General features: G+C 47.8%; 1 pseudogene; it reads left to right on the forward strand.

Annotated features, from left to right (window-relative positions):
• Positions 1-335: 335 nt before the first annotated feature.
• LOC125447113 (ferritin, middle subunit-like) lies at positions 336-6885 on the forward strand (annotated as a pseudogene).
• The last annotated feature ends 1290 nt before the right edge of the window (positions 6886-8175 follow it).

The following is an 8175-nucleotide window of genomic DNA, read 5'->3' on the forward strand; positions in this document are numbered from 1 at the left end:
GGTGAATGCAGTCCCCATGAAGTGGGCTGCTCTGTCCTGAATGGTTTTGTGCTCCTGAGATGCTGCTTCGCCTGCTGTGTTCATCCAGCCTCACATTTTATTATCACTGTCCTGAATGGTGTCTGCTTCTTGCATGTTGTAGCTCCCCTTCTTCAGACACATGGAGAATCTTCATCACTCTCTGGGCTTGTGCCTATTGGAAGGAAGTTGTCTCTAAATGATATGAGGATGAAGTCCCTAAAGCCCCCTTTTGGGAGGTGGGAGCAGCTTTCATTAGTGTACCAGTTGGGTTTCTATCATGGCCAGTGTCCCAACTCAAGATTTTCCTTTATAAGATGGCCTCCCAGATCAGTCAGAACTATCACCAGGATTGTGAAGCTGCTGTCAACAAGCAGATTAACGTGGAGCTCACTGCCTCCTATCTCTATCAGTGTTTGGTGAGTGTTGCCTCCTATTTTTAAAATAAAATGCCTGTTAGGGTTAAAGTGTTAGCTTTTAGTTTGATCTGAATAACTTCATACATGGAATTTTTATTTTTGGTTATTGAAACTACAAATGTCAATATTATGCTTGGGGGTTTTTTCTTATTATTAACCCACTTTCGGAATCAACCTGCTGTAACGTACTCCTTCCAGTATAGGAGCAGCTTGGGATCTGAACCCATTAGGGATGTTATCACTGCAAGGGCCCTACGGCATCTCCTCATCAGCTGATGAGCTAGGTCAAGTCAATCTGACCCCCAGCACCCAAGCTATTTTTTCCATCCCCATCCTTCTCTGCCTTCTGGAGAGACCACTCTCTCTGCGACTCCCTTGTCTGCTCCACACTCCCCTCCAACCCCACCACACCCGGCACCTTCTCCTGCAACCACAGGCAGTACTACACTTGCCCCCGCACTACCTCCCTCATCCCTATCCCAGGCCCTAAGGTGACCTTCCATATTAAGCAGATGTTCACCTGCACATCTGCCAATGTGGTATACTGTAACCATTGTACCTGGTGTGGCTCCCTCTACATTGGGGAAACCAAGCGGAGGCTTGGGGACTGCTTTGCAGAACACCTCTGCTTGGTTTGTAATAAACAACTGCACCTCCCAGTTGTGAACCATTTCAACTCCCCCCTCCCATTCCTCAGATGACATGCCCATCATGGGCCTCCTGCAGTGCCACAAGGATGCCACCTGAAGGTTGCAGGAACAGCAACTCATATTCCACTTGGGAACCCTGTAGCCCAATGGTATCAATGTGGACTTCACCAGCTTCAAAATCTCCTCCTCCCCCAGTGCATCCCAAAACCAGCCCAGCCTGTCTCACCTTGCCTAACCTGTTCTTCCTCTCACCCATCCCTTCCTCCCACCTCAAGCTGCACCTCCATTTCTCCCCTTCTTCTCTTTCCCCTTCCCCTTGAAGTGTCTAGGCCTGAAATGTCAGCTCTTGTGCTCCTGAGATGCTGCTTGGCCTGCTGTGTTCATCCAGATCACACTTTGCAGATGCTGGAGAATCCAAGATAGCACTTCCCATTATCACTGATTCAGTTGGTCAAATGACTTCATTACAGAATGAGTGTCCCTGGGTTTGATCTATAATACTGTCTCTTAATGTAACTACTGACCTTATCTAATGTTTTGAATTGAACAGGTCAATGTTGCTCCAAATAGGGATTCTCGTTTTCTTTCTCTTTCTCCTGTGACTTGCTTGTGTTTAAACCAGCCATTTTATGGGAATAGAACTGGGCATTGCCTTATGTGGCAACAACAGTAGCTTTCCATTGGGGAACTAATGGGTTTTGAGCTCTTTGGTTTTTTTTTCCAGGGACTAGCTTTATGCTGAGGTTTTGTTTAGTGTTCAGTCAGCCTGGTTTGTTCTTTGTATAAGTGCAGGCCCATCACTGCTTTCCTCTTAAACTCCAGTGTCTGTCAAGTGGGGACTGCGCTAAGATTGACTAAATGGCCAGTAGGCCTTGTATGAGCCTAACTTCGAGTTTATTTCCACTTAAATTGACAGTCTTTGTCACTGTTATTTATCCTTCCTCAAATCATACTTGCGATCAGGCGTTCTAATGCCTAACCACTTGTGAACAAATGATAAATTGTTTTGTTCCTGGCTCATTGCAAAATTCTAGTTGTTTTTAAACTGGGCTTAAACTCCAACACTCTAATTTTATGAAGCTACAAATTGTCAACTACTTATCAGCTCACTTCTCTGTTGATTTTTAAATTTTTCCATCCTGAGTACGGAAAAAGACTAGTGAGAAAACCAGTTAATATACCTGACTGCAAATAGAGCACTTTCCTCAGACAATGGGAAGAGGGTTTTTGTTTAAACGAGAATTGGGGCCAGTGTGTTTTAATGGGATGTAAATTGTTCTCTCTCTCTGGTCCAGATGTCCTACTTTGACCAGGATGATGTTGCCCTCCCCCATGTCTCCCGGTTCTTCAAAGATCAGTCCCAGGAGAAGCAGGAACATGCAGAGAAGCTGCTGAAATTCCAGAATCAGCGTGGAGGCTGAGTCCTCCTCCAGGATGTGAAGGTTGGAGTTGGGTGGGAGGAAGAAATGGCTGATCTCATCACAAGATTGCAACATTCTGGGGGTTCACTTAGTTGACTTCCCCAACTGATTTCTATCTCCAAGTCCTGCAGCCCAGCCTAGTGTGTGCTGACTACCAAGTTGCATTAATCCCACTTACCTGCACTTGGTCTGTAGCCTACACTTTCTATACCATTGTTGTATACTAACCAAGCTGTTGTTTAAATGTCGCAGGAGTAGCTGCCTCTACCATCACCAACACCACCACCACACCTCATCTCCTCCTTCACCCCCCCGCCACCCCCCCCCCAAACCAACCAACCAACCAACCAATAGTGCATTCCATATTTCCACAACCCTCGCAAGTTCCTCGCTACCCCTCCTAAACCACTTGCTTCCACCAAGGAAATCCCTAATCTTGTCAATGGATTTTTCACCTTGAACATCCTGGCAAACCTCCATCTGTGCTCACTCCAGTGCCATCCCATCCTTCTGGTTCTGGTCACCACTATACTCTATCTATGGCCTAATCAATGTCCCCTAAAGCATAGGAACAAATCTTGTTACAAACTGTGTCCTCACTTTTTTAATGAAGGCAAGCATCTTGCATGCCCTTCGCTAACCTGCCGACCTTTGCTAAGACTTGAATCAATGATCTTGTGCACCAAGGTACCTCTTTAATTCTAACAAACAATTAGATGACCTTGTGTGGTATCCTTAAGCAACCTGCTCACATGAAGCCACCAGCACTGGAACTTGAACCTGGATCCTCTTCTCCAGACTGGCATGTCCAAGGCACCATGAGCCCTTGGGATGAAGTTGTGAATGTCCTGTTCTAAATTTCATCAGATGGACACCAGTGCAAACTAAAACCTTATGCCCACAATGACCTGTTCCTTAACTTCCTGCTTCAAATCCAGGAGAAAAGGACACACTGAATGTAATTTGTTCTTCTGGGCTTTAGGGATGGCTCAGTGGTCAGCACTGCTGCCTCAGGGCCAGGGCCCCAGGTTAAGCGGTCACCACTAGTGACTGACTGGAGTTTAATGTTCTCATGTCTGCATGGGGTTTCCTCAAGGTGATCCAGCTTTTGCCCACAGATCAAAGATGGACAAGTGAGGTGGATTGGCCATGGGAATAGAATCAAGGGTGGATCCAGGCTGTATGCTGTTCAAAGGGTTGGTGTGAACTTAATGGGCCAAGTGGCTTGCTCCCATGTTGCAGGGATTCTGTTTCTTGAGCTTACCTGTCCTTCTTTCCATCCCCAGAAGCCAGAGAGGGATGAGTGGGGTAACAGCCTGCAGGCAATGCAGGTTGCCCTGGATCTGGAGAAGAATGTGAACCAGACTTTGCTGGGTCTACACCAACTCGCCACAGCCCAGACTGACCCTCATGTAAGCTTCACCTCTTCATTCTCATCACTGTCCTGCCTCCTCAACTTCATTGGTTAGCCTTTGTGGATTGGAAATTCATTGTAACACTTGGTCCAGATATGACACATCAGATCCATATGGATGATTGATGAGCTGTTGCAACATTGTAATGAGAAAATAGGAAATTAGGTCACAATCTCATTGGAATAATGAAGTCTCATTCAGGGTCATTGCAATGGAATGATTGCCCATCATGATCTAACTCAGCCCCATTGAACAATCTGCAGGATGAATCAGCTAAAATGCTATTATCCTCACTGGCACAAATTTCTCCCAGGTGTTAGCTAGATTTTCAGGCCTGTGTCTAGAGTTAGTATGACCAAGTCTATTTTGCAGTAGGAATTCTAAAATTGCCCTATGTAGTGTAAATGCACCAAGTTGTAATATTCCTCTGTTGCAGCTGTGTGACTTCCTGGAGACCCACTATTTGGATGAGGAGGTGGAGATCATCAAGCAACTTGGGGACTACATCACCAACCTGAAGCACCTGGGAGCCCCTGAGAATGGGATGGGAGAGTACCTGTTTGACAGGCTCTCCCTGGAGGACAGCAGTTAGTGTGGCCTGGAGTACTGTCTGCTTGGTCTGAATGCATTCCCCACTTCACCCTGGCCAATCTGTCTCCTTCCAGGGAGAAGGGGCTTGTAGCAAAGAATGTAATGGCTGTACCAGCTGAATGGAAATGAATAAAATGATGTAGTGATCTTGTTTATTGTCCATCATTCAGAGCAGTGATGCTTCACTTAGTAGATAATACTTGAAGCCATTAATCACCTTACAATAGTGACTTGATCAGCCAATCTATCAGACTAGAAAGCAGATAACCAGGTGTAGAGCTAGATGAACATTGCAGGCAGAGGAGCAGGAAAGCTAACATTTTTGGGCCTAGACTGTCCCTCAAAAATGGACAAGCGGGGAAGGGGATTGTGAAATAGATAGGGAGAAGTGGAGAGGAGGCCCTGATCAGAGGCAGAATAGAGCAAGCCAGTCAAGGTGAGTGTAGGTGTAGAGTTAGGGAGGGAGCTCCTCCACCCAGACAGGATACACAGTCAAGGGGGTAGTTGATAAGGGTTGGGGATGGGGCCTCAGGTGCAAGTATGGGATAGGTGAAAAGGAGGACAGGTTAGGGAGGTGGGACAAGTTGGGTTGGTTTGGGGATGCAGTAGGGGGAGGGGAGAGCTTGAAGTTGAAGTCCCCATTGATCATAGGGTTCCTTCCTCACCCTTATCTGCTTTCTATAAACACCTCTCCCTAGGATTCCCATGTCTGCTCCACACTCCCCTCTAGCCCCAACATACCTGGCACTTTCCCCTCCAACTCTAGGAAGTGTTACAGCTGCCCCTGCACATACACCACACCACCCACCCCCCTCCTATCCCAGAGCCCTTGCAGATAGTCCACGCCAAATATACATTCACTGCGCATCTAATGTGATAGACTGTATCTGCTGTAACCATTGTGGCCTCTACATTGGGGAAGCCAGGCGGAGGCTTAGGGACCACTTTGTGGAGCACCTGCACTTGGTTCACACTAAACAACTGTATCTCCAAGCTGTGAATCATTTCAATGCATTGTCCCATTGCTTAGACAACATGTCCATCCTGGGCCTCCTGAGGTCCCGCAATAATGCTACCCAAAAGTTGCAGGAACCAGGCAGCCCAATGGTATCAATGTGGACTTCACCAACTTCAAAATATTTCCCCCTTTTCCTCCTACTGCATCCCAAAACCAGCCCAGCTCATCCCTGGTCCCTAACCTGTCCTTAGTCAAGTCCCACCCCTTGACCTGTCCATCGTCTCTGGATTGACCCATTCCCCTCCCTAACTCCCATTGTAAATGTTGCTGCTTTCTTTCCCCTACGGAACGTTCCAGGAAGCTGCTTGGGCCTGAGTTTGTCATAACTACTGTGCTATACCCGTCAGCATTCGGGTAGTTTTTAGCAATTCATTTCTCTTCAAGTTTAAGTGCACACTGAATTCTTCTTCAGCCAAGAACCCATCCACAGTGAAAATGGGAACTGCAGATGCTGGAGAATTCCAAGATAATAAAATGTGAGGCTGGATGAACACAGCAGGACAAGCAGCATCTCAGGAGCACAAAAGCTGACGTTTCGGGCCTAGACCCTTCATCAGAGAGGGGGATGGGGAGAGGGAACTGGAATAAATAGGGAGAGAGGGGGAGGCGGACCGAAGATGGAGAGAAAAGAGGATAGGTGGAGAGGAGAGTATAGGTGGGGAGGTAGGGAGGGGATAGGTCAGTCCAGGGAAGACGGACAGGTCAAGGAGGTGGGATGAGGTTAGTAGGTAGATGGGGGTGCGGCTTGGGGTGGGAGGAAGGGATGGGTGAGAGGAAGAACAGGTTAGGGAGGCAGAGACAGGTTGGACTGGCTTTGGGATGCAGTGGGTGGGGGGGAAGAGCTGGGCTGGTTGTGTGGTGCAGTGGGGGGAAGGGACGAACTGGGCTGGTTTTGGGATGCAGTGGGGGAAGGGGAGATTTTGAAACTGGTGAAGTCCACATTGATACCATTGGGCTGCAGGGTTCCCAGGCAGAATATGAGTTGCTGTTCCTGCAACCCATCGACAGTGTTGGGTGAAGTTGGGGGTTGGTGGAGGTGGGGGGTGTAGTTAACTTGTTTCCTGGAAGCAAAGCCACTGTATCTTCCCTCATTGTACTTTTGTTTCCCTATCCTGGGACTCACTTCCAACACCAACCCTGCACTTTCTTTGAGGAAATCCTCAAGCCTGCCAGCCCAGAACAGAGGGAAAATTCAACAAAACACTCACAACAGGCATGTTCCAGAGAATTAGCTCAAGAAATTCTCCTGAGCTGTATTGGACTATAATGCAGCATCTCATTGCCACCCCCCAGGAGGATAACAGGGACCTGGGAATAACACAGCAACGCTCCTGGTTAAATGCTGCCATTTGATTGGCTCTTGCTGCTAAAGCCAGCATTGAGCGCACTAAGCTGCTCCCTTGGTCCCTCTGAGCTTCCCCCATGGGGAGGGTTACTCCTGATGCAGGTTGATTTCACCCGATCACATTGAAGGAGCAGTGTGACTCCGGGAGGAGAACTGCAGATGCTGACTTTCCTGAATGGCTGCTTCCTTTATCTTTCGAGGTGTCAGAGATCGTGGTTTAGGGAGGGGGCTGTCAGAGACATCCTGGGTAATGTTTCAGGGAGTTTTGTAGCGAGTTCACACTGCAGCCTTCACTGAGGGTGTGGGTCTTTAAGGCACTGAATGTATTTGTTCCACAATAAAGTGTTTTATTTTCTGCAAAGTTAAGTCTTGGCCATACAATCCAATGGTACAGGAATAGCGCAATTGGTCCATTAAGTCTGCATCATTCATCTGAACAGGGGGTCAGACCTACCCAATTCCCCCTAACCCCGCATGTCCCATGTCTAACCAAGCTAGGCCTGTATGCCCCTTGTCGCTATCAGTGATTGAGAAATGCCAATCCACATCTCCTGCAAATCAGAGAGCACCAGGACAGAACTCTCACAGACACAGGGAGAACGTACAAACTCCACACAGACAGTTCCCCAAAGGCTGTAATGGAACACTGGCCCCTGTCGCTGGGAGGTAACCGTGCGAACCACTGAGACACCATCACACACTAAAGTCCTAAAACAAAGCGATGTGTTGGTGCAGACCATGAGAGTCATAGAGTCATACAGCACAGAAACAGACCCTTCACCCCAACCGGTTCATGCCCATCTGGTTTCCCCAAACTCACCTATTACTTCTTGCCTACCTTTGGCCCATATCCCTGTAAACTATTCCTTTCCATGTAAATCTCCAGATGTTTTTTAAATGCTGCAATTCCACCTGCCTCGACCACTTCCTCTGGCAGCTCATTCCATACACACACCATCCTCTGTGTGAAAATGTTGTCCCTTTTAAATCTGTCCCCGATGCCCTCTTGTTTTAGACTCCCCTACCCTGTCCCAGCATGCTTTTTATATACAGTCAACCTTGAGTGTGCCAATGGCAAGGCTACATTTAGTGCTCAGCAACTGTTACACTTCAGGAGGTGGTGATGAGCTGCTTATTACAGTCCACCTGGTGTAGGAGAGACCGGAATGATGCTGCTGCTGCTGCTGAGGAGGGGCTTCTGGGATTTTCATTCACAAACAGGGATATTGTTCCAAGTCAGGATGGTGATAGATTTACACGGAGCTGTTTGAGCGATTTTGGGACTGCGCTGAGCCAGA

This window comes from Stegostoma tigrinum, chromosome 38, assembly GCF_030684315.1.
Source record: "Stegostoma tigrinum isolate sSteTig4 chromosome 38, sSteTig4.hap1, whole genome shotgun sequence".
Classification (NCBI taxonomy): Eukaryota; Metazoa; Chordata; class Chondrichthyes; order Orectolobiformes; family Stegostomatidae; genus Stegostoma; species Stegostoma tigrinum.